The sequence below is a fragment of the Hylobates moloch genome, unplaced genomic scaffold, assembly GCF_009828535.3.
Source record: "Hylobates moloch isolate HMO894 unplaced genomic scaffold, HMol_V3 SCAFFOLD_13, whole genome shotgun sequence".
In the NCBI taxonomy this organism is placed as follows: Eukaryota; Metazoa; Chordata; class Mammalia; order Primates; family Hylobatidae; genus Hylobates; species Hylobates moloch.
The window spans coordinates 21338761-21357575 of record NW_026652288.1 but is presented as its reverse complement, the minus strand read 5'-3'; positions in this window follow the sequence as shown (position 1 = coordinate 21357575).

Below are 18815 nucleotides of genomic sequence, written 5' to 3'. Positions count from 1 at the left end.
TGTGAATATCTGTTTCTCTGTTGTCTCTTACAGGTACAGACAGGTATAGAAGAGCATTTAATAAGCATTGAATGCAATTGTATAAAATAAAGAAATATAATCAAACAAATGACCTGAAGTCACATGTTATATTTTAATGTGACTTGTTACTAAAGTTTGTCAAGATCAAATAAACTCTAAAGAATTGCAAAAATCACATTATTTTCTATAATGTGTATACCGATACTTTTTTTTCTTAAGAAACAAGTCATCAGCTGGAGTTTGAGTATTCTTCTTTATATCAGAAGTGTAGTTTGTTATCTCTTTCCATTTTAATGACTACACTCATTGCTTTTGATATGACAGAACTAATTCAAACCTTTTAGAAATGGCAGCAGAGTTTCAGATAAGGACATGATCCTGATTTATCTACCTAAGGGCTTGGAACCTTGGTTTATCATTTAGTTCATGGCTTGGCACATTATCAAGGAAATCAGAAAATATTCTGTGAAAGTCCCATAAAGCTAAATCTGGCCACGATCAAGCATCTGTAGGTGGAACAGAGGGCAAATGCGTTAAGCATTGAGCTGGACTGCTCTCCTGCTGGCCAAAGTCTAAGCCACAACTTCCTTGGACCCCAAGTGCTGCAGGTCAGAAAAAGCACCAGACGATGCCATACAATCGAAAACAACAATGCCAGCTCTGAAGGGTTGTCTAGTTTAATGTTCCCAGATAATTAGCTCTAAAAGAGGACTTTGAATCTTCTGTGCTTTTTCAGCATGCAAATTTTTAGCTTTCCAAATCAGTGGTAATCATACTAATAACTACTTTGTGAAAATAGAAGAGATGTACTTCTATAACCATTTGCAGTCTCAGTCTGGCCACTCTTCTGCAAAACTCTTTTCCATTTTTAGCTACTATCCCAACTGTGATGTCATTGCCCTACTCCTCACACATTTACTGACTAGCCTCCAGGAAGCAGAAAGGGTGAGTTGAAGAACTGCAAAAATGTCAGTGTGCAGATTTTCTTGCTTTTAAGAGGTCTGACTTTATAAAGGGGAAGAGAAACAGAGTGGCTAGAAGATGCAGTATTAAGTGGGAGATTTTTGGTGCGTCCCTGAGTGTGAGTTCACCTGCATATACATGTTAAGATCAGAGATAAAAGAGTACGTAAGATTGATAAAAATGACCCCAAAGAGAGATAGTATGAAGATGCAGAAGAGAGGAAATGAAGCTTTGGGGAATTGAGTTTGACCACACTTAAGTCATTGTCCTCACCATAGGCAATGCTGCAATAAGGCTCTGTTTAATTCAGAGAAATAAAACTTTATGAAATAGAATTTTAAAAGCCATTTGTATCTACAGAGACCTAACTCAGCCCTTAGGTATGATTAATACTCCAGTGGACCTGACCCAAAGTGAAATCATTAAAGCCTATATGGTTCATATGTTGGAATGATTCATTCCTACAGGAGAGAGAGGAATAAAGAGAATTATATAAATACAATGGTCAATCCAAAAGAGGAACTGGAAAGTTTAAAACTGATCTTTAGCTGTCAGTGGAGGCTATGCATTGATCTTAGCATATATAGCACTGACATCAATTAATCTCTTAATGCAGAGCAATACTTCTGTCTGATCTCATAGATCTAGTCCCTACCTGGATTCAATGATGCCATTGTACTCAAAGTACTTCAGCTTTAGTAGCAACCTGCAGAGGCATAACAGCTATGCCAGTAAAGTCCTTGGAGACCTTTCACCTTACTGCCATTAATGACCCTGAGTAGCTGGGCCGTGTGAAGCATCTCTTCTTTCATGGCAGATTTTAAAAACATAATATTTTTATTTTGTTTTTGGGGTTTTTTTTGCTCCTCAATCCACACCTCATGTCCCTCTTTTGGGTCCTCCGGAATCTTCACCCATCTCTAAAAAGTCAGTGTACTGGGAAAACCTCCAGATCACTTTAAAATATCTATCCAATTAGGATTGCCCCACACACCTCCTAACAACTAATATTTTATCCCTCTACAAACCAAACTCCCATTCATTATTGCAGTGGCTTGAAACTGATGTTTGGAAGAAAGCAGTGTTCTGAAATCTTTTTGGAGTATGGCTGATTTTTAAGGAAATTTGGTCTGCCACTGGACATTCTCAGAGACTTGAACATTTTTTATCATAAATGCTGTAAAAGGGATTCCTGTTCTTGGTGGGAGGTTGGACTAGACCCCTGAGGTCTTTTCAATCTCCAAAATTGGAAGTTATGAGTAACCTGTGGACCACTCAACTTTCTCAGCGTAATACATGTTTTTAAAGAGAAGGTTGAGATGATGAATACAGAGTTAGGTTTCAGGGGCCCATTCCCAGCTCAGAGACTGTTGGAGGGAAGACAGATCATATTTCTATTGTTATTTCCACACTTGACTTAACACCAGCCCCAGGAAGACAATAATATATCATCTTTTTACTCAGTCAGGGTCAGATAAAGTCTATAAAGTTCAACAAAATGCCAGAGCTATCGTCATTTTTCTCTTCTCAATGTACTATCCAAGTCTCTGGGATTTTGACTCAATTACAATATAATTTAGGGTCAGGAGAAGAAGAGAACAGGACTTTTGATAGTCTTGAAATTGGAATAGAGTTGTTCTATGAGATATTAGCAATTGTGGACAGTTAAACCATTTTGAGTTAACATCTCTACCTCCCTGGCATTCAGCTGTTGGTAGAAAGTGTTCTATTGTGCTAGCAACAGTTGCACCAGCTGTGAGGAAATCGCAGCCACCAACCAACCAACTGGATAAATCAAGGACTGAAGCTGGGATGAAAAAGTAAGTGCTTAACAATTCTGGACTCAACAGGTGTTCTTAAGCCGGACTAGAAGGAAGAAGGAGCAATGTTATAGAGGAAGTCACAAGAAAATGAATAAGCCTTTACATAATAGAGCTAATAAGATTTTCTTCTTCAGAAAACATGTAATTTGCTTTCCTTTTCCAGCCAAGGTACTTGAGATATCTTATCCATTATTATCCAAAGCCATTTCTTTAGCAGATAAGATGAGAAATGACATATCTCAGTTTGATTCAAGATCACTCAACCCAGTATTATGAACAATTCCTTATGTTTTCTGAGCATAATTATTTCCCATGGAGATGCAATAAGCAGCAGCTTTCAGAACTAACTCAGTCCTAACTCAGGCCTGGATGGGGTGGGTGATACTGGCATTCTCCAACATAATTTGAAATTTAAAATAATCTTACTTGGGCCTGGATTTCTGTAACTATTATAAGAATGTATTTTGGTTCATGGGGCTTAGAATTTGAAAACTTGGTCAAAAGACTAGAAAACCTCACAGATAATGTTCACACTTGGATCCTCCCCTTCTGTCTTATCAGTGAATTTCCTTATAGAAAGATATGAGCAAGAATACAGAGCACTTAAGGTTGTATAGGGTTCTCCTAGAAACTGAGCAGGGGAGCCAGAGAGAAAGGTAGAGTAGGTCAATAGGTGTAATATAGTAACTTGAATAAATGTGAAAACCTGTGAATGTTTTGGGCAGCATTTTTCTAAAGAGTGCTGGTGGAAATCCCACCTGAGAAAAATCAGCCATATAAAATGCATGAATAAGAGCAATGTTTATAAATATCCTCTATATTATTGGTAAAAATAACTCTGTTGAGCAAGCTTAAAGGAGAAACCAAAGCAATCTATTAATTCAGTGAACAGAGAGCCACTTAAGTGCCCAGTAGGCCAGTGTACCTGGAATGCTGACTTACTCCTTGGCTGATGCCTCTAGAATGGCCTCCCTGTGGTCTGAATTCCTACCTTATTTTTTCTTTTCTCCTTCTACAACAAGATCAGTGTGCTTTACTTTCATAAGCATGCATCAAGTAACAGAGCAAGGGCATGTGCAGAGGGGACCATCTCTGGCAGGTAGGATTGGCAGGAGGCAGTGTACTTATGCATGGACCAAAAAAAATGATGTTTTTAGTGAAAATAGCACAATCTATAGAACAATTTCTTTTTAATATGGATTGAGAATCTTGAAATACAAGGGAATTTTCAGAACCACAGATAGTATATTAGGTTGCTTTAATTTTGGCTAAGATTCTCAAAGAGAATGGATACCTTCTGACAGATTCACAGGCAGTATAGAAAATGATTCATTTCACCCCTTCTAATGACCTATTAGTTCCATTCCCTACCTTTACAGTGTGTACCTTCCTGAGATCTAAGACATTGCCTCTAACAGCCTAACAAATGTACTTTAGCAAACATTAGGAGAAAACAAGATCATGTATTTATGCTTTAAAGAAAATACGTTTAAGGACTTTGCTCTTTTGTCATATTTTATCCAAAGTAGAGGTTGGAGTTAGGCTTCTCTTTGGTACTCAGAGACATTTAGAATTAAACTCAGAATCTCTTTCAGGAACACAGATTTGATTTCAGAAATACTGCACATCCTCTATTTTATTAAATGTGATCTTGCAAACACCTGCAAACTTCTGAAAACCTACTATACCTCAAATCTCCTGAATCCAGTGTGCCTTTAAAAAAGAGAGAGAGAGATTAAGGACACTCCAAGTACTACATTCCCAGCAAACCACATAAGAGTGAAAGAGCATCACCTAAAGCCAGTCTGGTCATGGTTGAATTGCCACCCCAAATTAGTATTCATGAGGGTCTCCCTGACAAATGGAGTTATTATCCACAGATGCTGTAAACATAAATCAGGAGGATATCATCAATAATGTTGTATTCTCTTTGTCCTCATTGTGTTTACAGATCTTGCTTTGAACAGCACATAAATACTTGGAGCATATTGCGGGAAACATGCCACTCATCTTATTAGCTTTCTCTGGCTCCAAGCTCTGACGCTGATCATCCCGACAGTGTTTGCCAACAACAAAAGAAGCCTATTGATCACATTACTTCTCTCTTTGGCAGCCTTTCTGCCCACGATTACCTTGCATCACTTGCCTTAAGTCAAATGTCACAGAACAACTTACCATGGATGTATCTATCTAATACAGTAAAATAAATTACTATGAGTATAATTGGAGGAAAATCTTTATTGTGAATTGTTTATAATTTATAATTTTATTTCTTGGCGTTAACGAACAGTCAAAATCAAAACTTACTTTGGAAGCTCCAAATCCATAAAATTGTGCTCATTCACAATTTATTTTCTGAACAGTTTGCAGAGTCCCAAATATCTTGGAAACTGATCCATCAATCATTCTCAGAATCACTCTATGTATGAACAGTTTTCTCTGCTGGCATTTTCATTCTATAACAGAGTATCTCTATTGAAGTTTCCTGGTAATTTTTCATCTGTGTCATAGCCTTCATTTGTCTTTCACTTATTTTGGATAGATACTATGAAAGGATGCATTACTTTTTAAGTTGAAAATAATACTTTGCAGACCGAGAATTTAGGAATGTAACTGGGATATACATACTCAATGTGAAAAATAGAAAGGCTGTTGTGAGATTATTTGGCAGGAAAAATAATATTTGTATTGCAGTATTATAGAGAGCAGGTGCTCACATGTAAAGACAGTCATTCCATAACCGGTCTTCCTGACACATTATATTCTGTATCCTGTTACCTATAATTTCTAGGCTGTTAGACTCTCCAGAGGAACTGGCTGTCTCTATCTGTCCTAATATGGAGCAATTCTCCTTCACTGAAGCATATGCCATACTTGGCTGTTAGTGTGCATTTTCAGGTCTATATCCACCAACATAAATCATGAAGAATGCAGGAACTCGGTCCTGTTTGTGGCTGATCCTTGCCTGATCCCTGTGGCTGTCCTTGGGCAAATCTTGAACCTTCAACTACTTTATCTGTTCTGTTTTGCTGACTTGACTCTGCTACCTAGCTTAGTATTCAATCCGAGTATCTGTCCTCACCTACCCACATACCCCCATGTGATGTCTCTGAAAGAAAAATTAAAGGGGTGGGCTTAATAGGATAAAACCAAGAGAAGTCTTCTTGACAGCAAGGCCTTTGACTGAAATCAGAAAATGAAGAGCCGTATTCCTATGTGCCATGTTTAACTAAAGACTAAGTCACCTCAAAGTCATAAATATGGCAGAAATGAAAATCATGAAAGAAACTACTGTATAAGCTGCTGAGTGCAAGCTGGAGGAGACACTTCAGGAAACATAGATCCCTTTGAACTCTCCTGGAAGCTACTGAGACTCCATACTCTGAAGACAAAATAATTGCATTGGTGTCATTTTAGAAAAGACATAGCTAGGACATGTCTAAGCCTCTATGTTATTTACTAAGTGCCTACCATGTGCTTGACAATCTTCCTTCATTATCTCATACTCACTGCTCACGTTTTTTCTTTACAGCTTTAAACAAGTAAAGCAATTTCCCACTTGTTTTTCCTGATACTGTCTTTGAGCTCCTTCTCTTCCAAGAAGACTTTTCTAAACTATCATGTCAGCCAGTTTGAACTTTAATCATCTTGTGATTGATTCACATCTGACATATGTGGTCTGGACTCCTAGACCACTACTTTTGTATGGGTTGTTTCTGCCAAAATCTGGGTCCATAGGATTCATTGATTTATTAAATTGTTTATTAATGTATTCATTTAGAAAATAGTTGAGAGATAAGCATGAGCAAGACCATAACCTGGAATCTTTTAGTCAGCAACAAAAAATAATCAATTGTAGCATAATCTCTAGAATTATCATCTCTTTTTTTCTTTTTCTTTGCAACCAGGGCTTTAGACCCTGAGGATGGAATAGTATCAAGACTGTCGCTCCAACCATGAAAATAATGTATGCTGCACTGTCTCCTGCAAAACTCAGCTTTTTCATCTACCTCTTTTCTTCCCTAAGGATATTTGGTGAATAATTGAAATAATTGCAGAAATAGATATTGAAAGGCTTTTTGTAAATCCAGGGTATTATTGTCTCTATAATTAGGCCATGCACGGTATATAGAAATCTTGATTAGAGCAGTGCTTTTTCAACAGCTAATTAGCTTGCACAACAATATGTTTCCTGGATATGTTTTAGAGGATTGTTTTATGTTTTCTTTTCACTCCTGTCTCCTGAGCAAATGAATTGAAGTGTCCTCAAAGGAAGACTCAGAGCCCTGAAGGGTAAAACCTGCTGAGTGAGGCTGATGGGGGGACATTTCCCTGAGGTGGCTTAGAATAAAGTATATAGCTTCTGAGCTGAGGCATACAGATGACTAGGCTGTAGGGGGCTGTGGCTGTCCAGCGATTATGTCAGAGGCAGGGAACCACCATGCTCCATGGTTTCACCTGCACAATACCTTTGGGAATTTTCTCCTGTCCAGAAAAAAACCCTCTCATTCTGTTCAAATGTCTTAAATCCTCCTCTGATTTTCCAGGGACTCTGTGCCCCCATAGCATTTATTTCACTTATGTTGTGATTATTTGTTTGTTATGTCTTTCTCCCCTTCTAGACAAGGATCTCATTAAAGGAAAGGATTATTTCATTTTCCAATCTCTATGCGAATTGGAAGAAAATAGGAAAATATTTTGCTTGATTTTTAAGTCAGTAATCCTTGAACCATCTGAATCTCAGACTCAGGTGAGTCTATCAATTCCCTCCTAAATGAAGTGCATGTATTAAAAATTCATAAAATTGTAGGAAATATATAGACTATTCTTGCTCCTCAAAACAGATACACTTACTCTAGAAGAATCCTTTTACTTTTTCTCCTCTGCTCTCATTCCCCAAAATAGTCATCAGATTCTGATACAAGCCAACCAATTAAAGACAATCTTGGTCTTGCATTTGAGTTGCACTGGAGTACAGCAAAATCTCGTTGTGTTTTATATCTCTCAGGAAAATGATCACTATTGTCTTCAAGTTGCAAATATTTACTTCTGAAATTCACAGGAAAAGAACACATGGGCTACTCCAGCACATAGAGCCACTGTGTGAACCCCACATACGTATGTAGATAAATGTTGGATGGGAGAGTTTAAGACCATTGCTTAAATTCAAATCACTTCTGCAGGAAATTCTCCTTGGTGGTTTGAATCTATGCATTGCTGTTGCACCAGCAATGCACTCATCACAGACCTCTCCACTGTTAACATGGAATGATTCTTTTTTTTTTTTTTTTTGAGACAGAGTCTCGCTCTGTCGCCCAGGCTGGAGTGCAGTGGCGCAATCTCGGCTCACTGCAAGCTCTGCCTCCCGGGTTCACGCCATTCTCCTGCCTCAGCCTCTCCGAGTAGCTGGGACTACAGGCGCCCGCCACCACGCCCGGCTAATTTTTTTGTATTTTTAGTAGAGACGGGGTTTACACCGTGGTCTCGATCTCCTGACCTCGAGATCCGCCTGCCTCGGCCTCCCAAAGTGCTGGGATTACAAGCGTGAGCCACCGCGCCCGGCCCATGGAATGATTCTTAACTGATATTAAAGGTGGAGAATAACAACAAAATCACTCAGTAGTCTTTTATCACAGTACGCATACCCTATTTTCTTCTTCCATGAGAAAGGGACATTCAAGGAATGGGTATTGCTATATTGAAAGAAGGGATTTTCTAGGGTTAGGGGATACTGTGCTATTTTCTCCAGATGGGTGGGCATTTATAACTGAAATAATTTCACAAACTTAAGTTACAGAAATTTATTGAGAACTTTATACATGTAAGGCATTATTCTTAGTCCTTTATTTTTATTATCATGCTTAACACAATAATTTTGTGATATAAATATAATTGTCTTCCATATTTGGCAAATAAGGAAACAGAACCTAAAAGCTCACACAGTAAAGTGGCAAACCCATCTAGATGTCTCATCATGGAGCATGTACTTGGAATCTTCATGCTACCTGCTTCTCTGCATAATGATGATTTCCCCACCCCCATCTTCAGCCAGGTGAGAATCACTATGATAGGATTCTAGCTTTGGAAGGTAGCAAAGCATCCATCCATCCCCAAGAAACAGCCCCGTCTTCTGAATCTCCCAATTATCTGTCACCCTCCCTGCCCCCTCTGCCACTTTCTCGAACATTGCCCATGATTAGAAAACACAGATCCTCATTAAAGTCCATCCCTCCATCCTATTGGTACAAATTAAAACTAGCAGTGGCCCGCGCAGTGAACTCAGTAGGATCCTAGCTAATAATTTTTGCAAATTGAAAAATAGGCTTTTTCTTCATAAGCACCATCTGTACCCTCAGGACATTCTTATTAACACTTTCTCTCCTGTGCTATCCTTCTACTGAAAACTGCTCAAACAAAGGTTGCAGAGTTTCCCATTGATCTGGCCCCTGAGACCTTTCTAAAGGGCTTTAGGCAACCAGCAGCTTATCTGGCCATTACAGCAACGTTGTGAATGAACTCTGTAAGCCGTGTGGTACTATTTCCAAATTACACATGAGCCTGCAGAGGCCCAGAGACTTGAAAATGATACGCCCATTCATCGAGTAAAGGTTTTAAGTGTTCACTACATATCAGGCGTTATTCAAAGTTCTTCAGGTACAGCACTGAGCAAAACAGAGAAAACTCAGTTCTGGCTTCATGGAAAATAATTCTAGTGGAAAAAAAATTATGTCATAAATGGGGCTCCTTTCTCATGTAACACAGCTACACGGAAGCAAAGGTTGCCTCCTTCAAGCCCAGTCTCATGCCAGAGTCTATGCTCCTAACCACCATTTTATCCCATGCATTGTCATGCAGCTGGCTGGTAGAAAGGGATTCAGGACAAATCTCCTGAATTTTGGTCCAGGTTTTCAGCACAAGACTAACTTTCTGAGAGAAAACACAAGTATTGGTATCAATTTCTTTGACTGTATCCAGAGAAGTTTTGTGTATTCTCCATTTTCCCATTTGAGTAGTGGCCAAGTGTATTGGGCTTCTGGTCATACTAAAATATGGCTCAAATGCACTCTTGCCCTGCAAAGTGACTGAGTGGCCCGGATAAGCCCAAACCCTCCAAGCCATTCTTAAATGGAGTCCCCACCTCACAAGTCTGTTTTAACTATTAAATTATGTATTTAAAGTACTGGCACAATTTTTAGTAGAGAATAAGCACTCAAAATACTGTAATTATTATCTTTCATATTAAGTGATAGATCTTTAGCCTTCTCCAATGACTTCCTGTTCTCCAACTGTCTCCCCTTTTGTTTAAGAGAGGCTAGGACCACAAGGAAACTGTGTCAACCCCAGAACAAAGGGCTTCAGCCTCTATATCAGGGTGTCCAATCTTTTGGCTTCCCTGGGCCACATAGAAGAATTGTCTTGGGCCACACATAAAATGCACTAATACTGATGATAGCTAATGAGTCAAAAAATATTTTTAAAAATCTCATAGCATTTTAATAAAGTTTATAAATTTGTTTTGGGTGGCATTCAAAGCTGCCCCAGGCTGCATGTATGGGCCACAGGTTGGACAAGCTTGCTGTCTATATAATACAGCAGCTAACTTCACTGATGATTCTGAGGAACACAAGGATCACCGGGAGGTCTGAAATTTCTACCCAGCAGCTCTGCTACTGCTTAGGATTTCAACTACTCCATCAACTTTCACCATGTCTTCAAACCATGAGCAAAACCAATTGATTTGAATTGGATTAAATAAATTGATTCAGCAAAACTATTTTCTGAGATCTATTCTGTGAAGGGCATAATGCTAAAGGATGATGATGATGATGATGAAGAAAAGTATGGTTTTTGGAGCATCTACTGTGTACCAGACACAATAACATTGCTTTACATTCACTATTTCACTGGATGCCAACAATATTCCTGCAATATAATTCCAATTTTGCAGATGAAGAAAACAGGGTTTAAGAGTGACAAGTCCTGGGTTCAAGATCACACAGTAATAAGTAGCACAACCTGGACTGAATCCTTAGACTATCCAACTACAAAGTCTCTTTAGGCTTTTCTTGCTTGTTTGAGATCTGGTAACTGATCTCTAATAGCCCATTTCATATAGAGATACTTCTCTCCCACCCAAGCCACTGCAGATATCACCAGTGTCCAGTGTATAGGACACAGGGTGCAAAACAGACAAAGGTACTGAAGAAGCTCAGAAAATGAAAAAGGTAAACTTGCCTTTGACACGTTGGGAAGAGACCTGCAAATGTGCAAAATGCAAGTCTGGGAAAATGTATTTTGAGAATTACATGGAGTTTAGAACATTCTTCACTGTTTCTTACACCTCGGATTGTTGGGAATATTGACTCTTTCTCCACCCCTTTTGTAAGGGGATGGTGAGTGGCAAATGCCATTGCTATCCCACTCCATAGGCCCTCAGCTTACCTGTCAGTCCACCTACACTCTGGGAGATTTTTCAAACATGCAAACAGCTGCCTACTCCAAACACACACAGATCTCAGGTCCTCTGCTTGAGGGTCCTCTCTGAAGCCAGGATCTTGGAGTCCAGAGTGCTAGGAGATTCACCTCTCCAAAGGTAAGCCGTAATCAACAAGAGATAGAAATCCATACATGTGCATTTCAGTGCCTTGTTCCTTAATGAGACAATACTGACAATACTGAGTTTCAGTCTATGCAGTTTTTCAGAGCACCCCAAAGAGACGGAATCCTCAATGGTTACCTGCTTATTAAGGCATCCTTGATTGGCTTTGTACCCTTCCCTGTCACCTTTGCCCCTCCCTCATCTAGGTATTACCACCTAAAGAAAGTACCTGCTCTCAAGTTAATGTCTCAGCATCTGATTTTGAGGCCACCTTGCCTAAGACAAGGTGAGAGAGATCCCAGATTAAGGACATCTGCCATTTCTTTCGGTGAAGTTATTAGAGAAGTTCCTATACCTAACACATCTCACTTTTCAAAACTTACAGCTTGACTTACGTATTAACTCTGCCTGATTAAGCCGCCAACATCGACCCAGTTGCTGGTGACACTGAGCTTAGTGCCGCCAGCAGGCAGTGAAATAAATATCACACCCTGGGCCTGTCCAGGAGAGGTTTATAGTCTGCAGGGAGAAAAGGGTGACTGACTCTCATGCTCCAATTAAAAAATTAAGAGACCGCATATAATCAGGTACGAGTCTAAGAGACAGCTGCTCTGCATGCTTGAAGACTTTAGAGACAGTGGGGAAGAATAAAGGCTCTAAATAACGCAAGTCTCTCCAGATGTGCCATAAGGGGGATGTCCAGTGTTCTATGGTTTACAAGACATAAATTGCCTCTGCTCTTCGATTTCCATCAACACCAGTCACAGCAAGTTAAGCATAGCATACAGAGGCATGGGAAGTCGGGAAAAGATTAATGAAGCACACCCAGTAAGAGTTTCAGATACCCTCAGGGGAGCTCAAATCCCCCTTCTACAGAAGGGAGCTGGCATCCTGGAACACAGAAGAAGCACCCCCCTTGAGGGGCAGGACCACACGTCACACACCATACATCACGCACACAGAGCCGTTGTGCAGGGCTGAAACCAAGTAAATCCCAAACTTTGCTTGGCCCAGATTTCCCAGTTGAGTTACATGGGATGCGACTTTGGTCTCTGACAAATTAATGGAAATGGGATTTATACTGAAAACACAACAATGAGCAAATGAGGAAATTCGCATTCAATTTAAGTCACATAGGCTGTGAATTGGTTGTGAATCTGGCTCCGTGGGCAAAAGGACTGAATAGGGTCAGCTGTCTGAGCTGATGTGTGAAGTTTTTAGGTTAGTTTTGATCCAGGGCTCATCAAATAATCTATAGTAGGAGCCAGGTACAAAATAAAGTGCTTCACATTACTACTCTAATTCTTGCAACAAACTCATCAAATAATTCTACATGCATTTCTTGAGTAAAAAAACATGCTCAGAATGGTCACAATGGTTCAGAAGAGACAGAGCCAAGACTTTAGATAATCATCCGAGACTCTGGCTCCTAACCACTCTTCTAATTATATTCAGCAAATAAGTAACATTGGACATTTGTGCACATACCTAATGGGGGTGTAAGCTTTGATACATGTAAAATGCATTCTACATGCATATATTAATGTACATATCATAATACAGTTAGCTGATAGAAAAGTTAACTTTCTAATTTGTGACCTAGCACACTTTTGCTTAAAAATTCCATATTCGTTGCAGGAGATACAGTTGTCCTCTTTCATGTTTGAAAAGTGAATTAATGAGAGATTTAAAGTTAAGTTTCCCTTCCAATACCAAGGCCTTTTCATTTCATTTGCACCAACCCAAATGCCCTGCTCTTGTTCAAAGCACTATTGTCCGTGAGCAAATATGTTTGACTTCTCCTGCTGTGCTTTTTTGCAATTGCAATTGCATCAGTGTAACTCGGGCAACACTTCCAAGTAGCTATTGAATAAGTAAAAGGGATAACACTTCATAAAATTAGTTGTTTGTTTGTGGGTTCCCTAAGTTTCCTTTTCTGCTACAAACATCTCTTATAAGAATGCTTATTTATCCTTATTTATACTCATTTTACCTTTTTTAAAAGCAGTTTCACATAGATTTTTGCACAACAGTGATGTATAGTTGGTAGGGGATTATAATGCCCATTTACAGAAAATTGAGACTCAAAGGATTCACAAATCATCTGAATACTACTCACCCAGTACTGGAGTCAAGTCTTTACTTCAAAATGTATGTACGTGGATGTATTTGTGGTTACGCATGTTTTAATGTTGGTCAATACACATTTTCTGAACACTCACAATATACCAGGAAATGTGTAGAGAAGCAATGCATGAGTTGTGGATTTTGCATTCAAAAATTAAGCAGAAAACCAGGTAAGAAATCATTAAAGTCACCTGTATTGTAAGAGAGACGTAAATAAAGTGTGATAAGAGTGTGGACAAGGGAGAGACTAACAGTGCCTATGGCTGAAAAATCAGGTAAATCTTTTTAGAGGTATTTTAGTTAGCCCTGGCAGAAGAAGATAATTTGTACAGGTAGAAAAATTAGGGAGAAAGAATTCTATGCAAAGAACACCAGATAAGGACAATAAGGATATTTGGAAGATGGAGAGTGTTGTAGGATGGCTGGAGTCCAGAATGTAAGAAGGAAAGTGCGAGGAGTAGACATGGAAAGTAAAAGTGTGGCAATGTAACTAGTGCCTCTTAAAGGCATGCCAAAGAGGATGGACTTTATTTTACAGAAATTGTAGAGGTTTTACAATTTCTAAGTGAAATGGAAAAAAAAATAATTCCCATGAGTAGAGAAGAAATTGGAACGGATCGGTGGGGATGTCATGAGTGACCGAGAAAATATCCCTTCCTCTGTGAATCATCCTTTTGACTCCCCCAGGTGAGGATAGCTGCTTTGTCCCTGGAATCAACAGTACCTTGCCCTTGTGCCTACAACAGCACTTAGTATATGTGTTTTAGTTTTCTTGTACCTAGATCTTCCACAATTTTGTCTTCCCACTTCCTCTGCTCCACACAAATCAAATGGAGAACAACTGGACACAGTTTCTGCCATTTTGTACACAAATAATCTTTATATCCAAGGATGCTGCACACTGATTGGCTCACAGTATGTGCTCAAATAAAGGTTTATTGGATTTCATTGAATGGAATCCATAGGCAAGGAGACAAGGACAGATGACTATATCAATGAATTTTAGGTAGAATGAAAGTAAAAAAAATTTCATGGCTGAGGGTCATTATTTTCTCAGTGTGATAGGAAGCAAGTCATCTATTGTAGGGGAAAGAAACATAAATTATGTTGATTTCTTAAGGAAGTCAGTTAAGGTTTGGCTTCAGAGGATACAAAAGGAAATCTAAAACAGAAAAGGGGGAAAGGGCATTTAAAATTGCTCTGTACATACAGAAGGGAAGAGAAAGCATTGCTGTAGAGTAGAGCATTTACATCTGATTTTATGACTTGTTTGCAAAGAAGAAAGATGGTCTGATGGTCCTAGCTTGGGGATCTGTCACATGCTTGGGTTCAAGTAGTCGAAAGCACTGAGGATTTTGGAGAAGGACTGGTTACAATATCATAAATGGATGGAGAAGAAGGGTAAGAGAATATGGAGTGGAACACTCCACTAAGAAATTTTAAGAGATTGACTCCAGGAAAAAATGAAGAGTGTGAAAAATAAGTAAATAAAGTAGAAAGACTGACTTTTAAGACAAGTGAAAAAGCAGATACTTGGGAGCCAAATAGACAGCGAGATCGGAAGAGGTGTTTTTTTTTTTTGGAGACAGAGCGTCGCTCTTTCACCCAGGCTGGAGTGCAGTGGCGCAATCTCGGCTCACTGCAAGCTCCGCCTCCCGGGTTCACGCCATTCTCCTGCCTCAGCCTCTCCGAGTAGCTGGGACTACAGGCGCCCGCCACCACGCCCGGCTAATTTTTTTTTTTGTATTTTTAGTAGAGACGGGGTTTCACCGTGGTCTCGATCTCCTGACCTCGTGATCCACCCGCCTCGGCCTCCCAAAGTGCTGGGATTACAAGCGTGAGCCACCGCGCCCGGCCAATAGACAGTGATTTTAACCTCAGATCTACTACCACATATTAGCTGTGACCTAGCCTGAATTTAGTAATCATTCAGAAGCTTAATTTTCACAAAAGCAAATAGGTACTGTCACATGATTTGGAAACTGAGAAGTCTTCTGTGCTTCCAAGTCAGAGCTGAAAACAAAAGGATCCCAGGGAATCACCAAAAGTTGGAATCAGTGTGTCCAGGTAAGAAGTGCTACTAATAGAAATGACAGGCACCAGCAAACCCATCGTTCACTGAAGTCAAAATAAAGAATATCCAAGTATTGGTGAAGAGAGATCATCATCGCCTCCCATGCTGAGGTGGGTATCCTCTGCTTGTACATCAGACCCTCCCTCCACAGTTCTTCACTCTGCTCAAGGCTCTGAGATGGTGGCATCTGTGAATTGCAACACCAGGATCCCCTGCCCTCTGGATTCTGGTTGTTTTCTGCTATTGTGAGACACCAGCAGGAAACCGAAGGGCAAAGAAGAGAGAGGTCAAAGTAGTTATCCCCCTGGGCTGACTTCCTGCCAGGTCACTAGTTGCTAGTGACAGTGTTTCTATGACTAGACTTCCTACTGGGCAAAGTCTTCCATAGGTACAACTCTTTTTATTCACATACTCCTGAGTAAGGAGACTATAGAGAACAATATCTAATATTCCTTTTTTGATCAATTGACTATCTTTGCATATTCTTAAGGGCATCATTTTGAGGATCATTTTTTACTGCTCAAGGCACAAAAATCATAGGATATTTCATTGAAATGTACCTGCCAGGCTACATCAGTTGTTCCAATGTGTCTGTGCGTGTGTATCGTGTGGTATTGTATTATGTTGAACCAAATCATGCATTTTTGCCAAAACTTTCTCTTCATCCTGAAGTGGATATATAGCTAAAGGCAAAAGCAAAACCACTGAACTGAAAGTTCTGTTTTAATTCTGGTTAATTGAGGTTGTCAAAAATATACATATTAGGAAAGCAAAATAAAATGTCTTCCATGAAGTTCTGCCTAACAAATATAATAGGAGTTACAAATAATGCCTGGAAAAAAGCAGCCTGCAGGACCTGGAGAATATCAAGCAGTAAGTTTTCCTTGTCTGAGACATATTTTAGAGAAGAAAAATCCCTGGGCTTCGAGCTACTACTGATGCCACTATGAGGCCCTTCTGCACAGCCAGCACAGAGAATGCAGCCAGCACTTCCTGATGCTGCCTTTGTTCTAAGTGCAACTGGGGAAAGTGGGCCCAGCAAGCCCTTTGCAGCTCACCTCGCAGTGGCTATAATCTGTAGTGCTAAGCAGTACACAGAAAGCCTAAAAATAAAATCTGTCACCTCCAAGTCTTCTTTCCTATTCACATTTCACTCAGGTTAGTTTCCCACTGCTCTCTACTTGCTTAGGATGACAATGGCAGAGCAGTCATTAATTAGTTCGTAATAAAAAGCATTTTATAACCTCTATCACAAATATCAAATATTCATCAGCTCTACACAGCCAGCCAGATTCCTCTCTGGTAGCAGGCAGTGGCTGAGTTAGATTTTACTTAACTTTTGGAAGGGGAGAATAGTAATTACGATTTTTTAAAAAAATTATAATCATCTTTCAATAAAGCAATTTTTCAAATTATAAATCATATTTATGTGGAAGAGATTGGCTTAGATGATCTCTAAGCATTTATGTCAACCCTGATCCAACTACACACAAATCACATGAAAGGGCAGAAAATGTGCTTCTAAAATAAATTACTATCCCAGTGCTATTAACAAACCAGAAAGTTCCAGGACTTCGTAAGAGATAGATGACAAGCAGAATTGGATCTATGTAAAAGCAAACCCAGAGAAAATACAGCCAAACTCATAGAGAATACTATTGCAGAGTCAAGGGCAGTTCTGAGGAACTTTATATCTAGGCTTAATAGAATCCTGGGCAATAAGGGAAGGATAGAACTTGAATAGGGGATGATTTGGAGAACTCAACAGCCAAGCCAACTGAATTTTTCTGGATTGTGTGCAGCAGAGGGATGCAGAGAGATTTCCATCTTCACCAAGGCAAGAAGAATGGTGCTCCAGGGACAGAGTATTGTCCCTGAAAGGTCCTAATTTCCAGAGAGGTGTCAGCATACCAAGTAGTTGGGTGATCACTATCCACTATCTCTGGCAAGCTCCTCCTTCCCTTGGAGTCACTGAAGACAGGCCAGGCATTTCAAAATTATCTCTCACTCAATGGCAGAGCAAGAATCATAAAAGCAAAGGTGAGAAGACAACCAGAGATGTCTTTTCCCATATTTGGGGAGTAATTGACTTTATTTTTAAAACCTTTAGGAAATTTTTTGTTTCAATAGTGAAAAAAGTATGTATTCCTGAGCTCCCAATTTGACGTACTTTTATACTAAAATGGCACTAAATTATATTAAAGTGGAGATAATTGCTCTGATAATTTGTATTAGCTATTGATACGTAAAATAACAATGCATTTTTCTTGTACTTTTAGTCTATAATCTACTGGTTACTTTCAATAAACACTTGTGTAGATACTAGATACTGTACACTTAAGAAATACTAACAAAACATTTGACCCATGGAGCACAGTGGCAGCTACTCAGGAGGCTGAGGCAGGAGGATCACTTGAGGTAAGGAATTTGAGGTTGCAGTGAGCTATGATTATGCCACTGCACTCCATCCTGGGTGACAGAGGGAGGCCTCTGTCTCTAAAACAAAACAAACAAGCAAAAAACATTTTACCCAATGTTTGTGAAGTCACCCTTTCATTAAAAATCTGAATCAATTTCTAAAGTACAAAATGAATCAATAGAAATAATATAAATTATATCACACTTTCAAAGAGTTTTTTATTATAATGATCATTCTGCATGAAATTACCATTGCAGTAAATTGTGAAAATTTGAGTATTCTTAGTCAAGCACAAAATATAACACACAACAACTATAAAGCTGAGATCCTTTTATGGTATTCAGATACTCATAAAGTCTACACAATTCAAATGCAAAGCAATATTCTTTGGCTGAGTTTTGAGAATTCTTGACAGTCAAATTGGTGTACACTGGGGTATCCCTATACATGACTTCCATAATCAGAGTCACGACAGGCTAAGAAGCAGAACGTACGTAGATACAAAGAAAATTAGTTACTGGAAAGATATAGCCAAGGGATTCGCCTCAATTCTCCAATTATGCAAACAAGGAAAAGTAGGTGGAAAGTCTGAGAGTGAAATTTAAGAGACATGAAGGAGAGATTCAGAAAATCCAGCTAAAGAGAACAGAAAGTAGAATAAGAAAGCATCAAAAAATAACTGAAGATACAAATCTTCTGATTTAAAGGTCGAGCAAGATTTAAAGATCATATGTAGATAGTTCAATGACTTGAAAATGAAGGCTTAGAGAAAGATATGCCAAGCAAAAG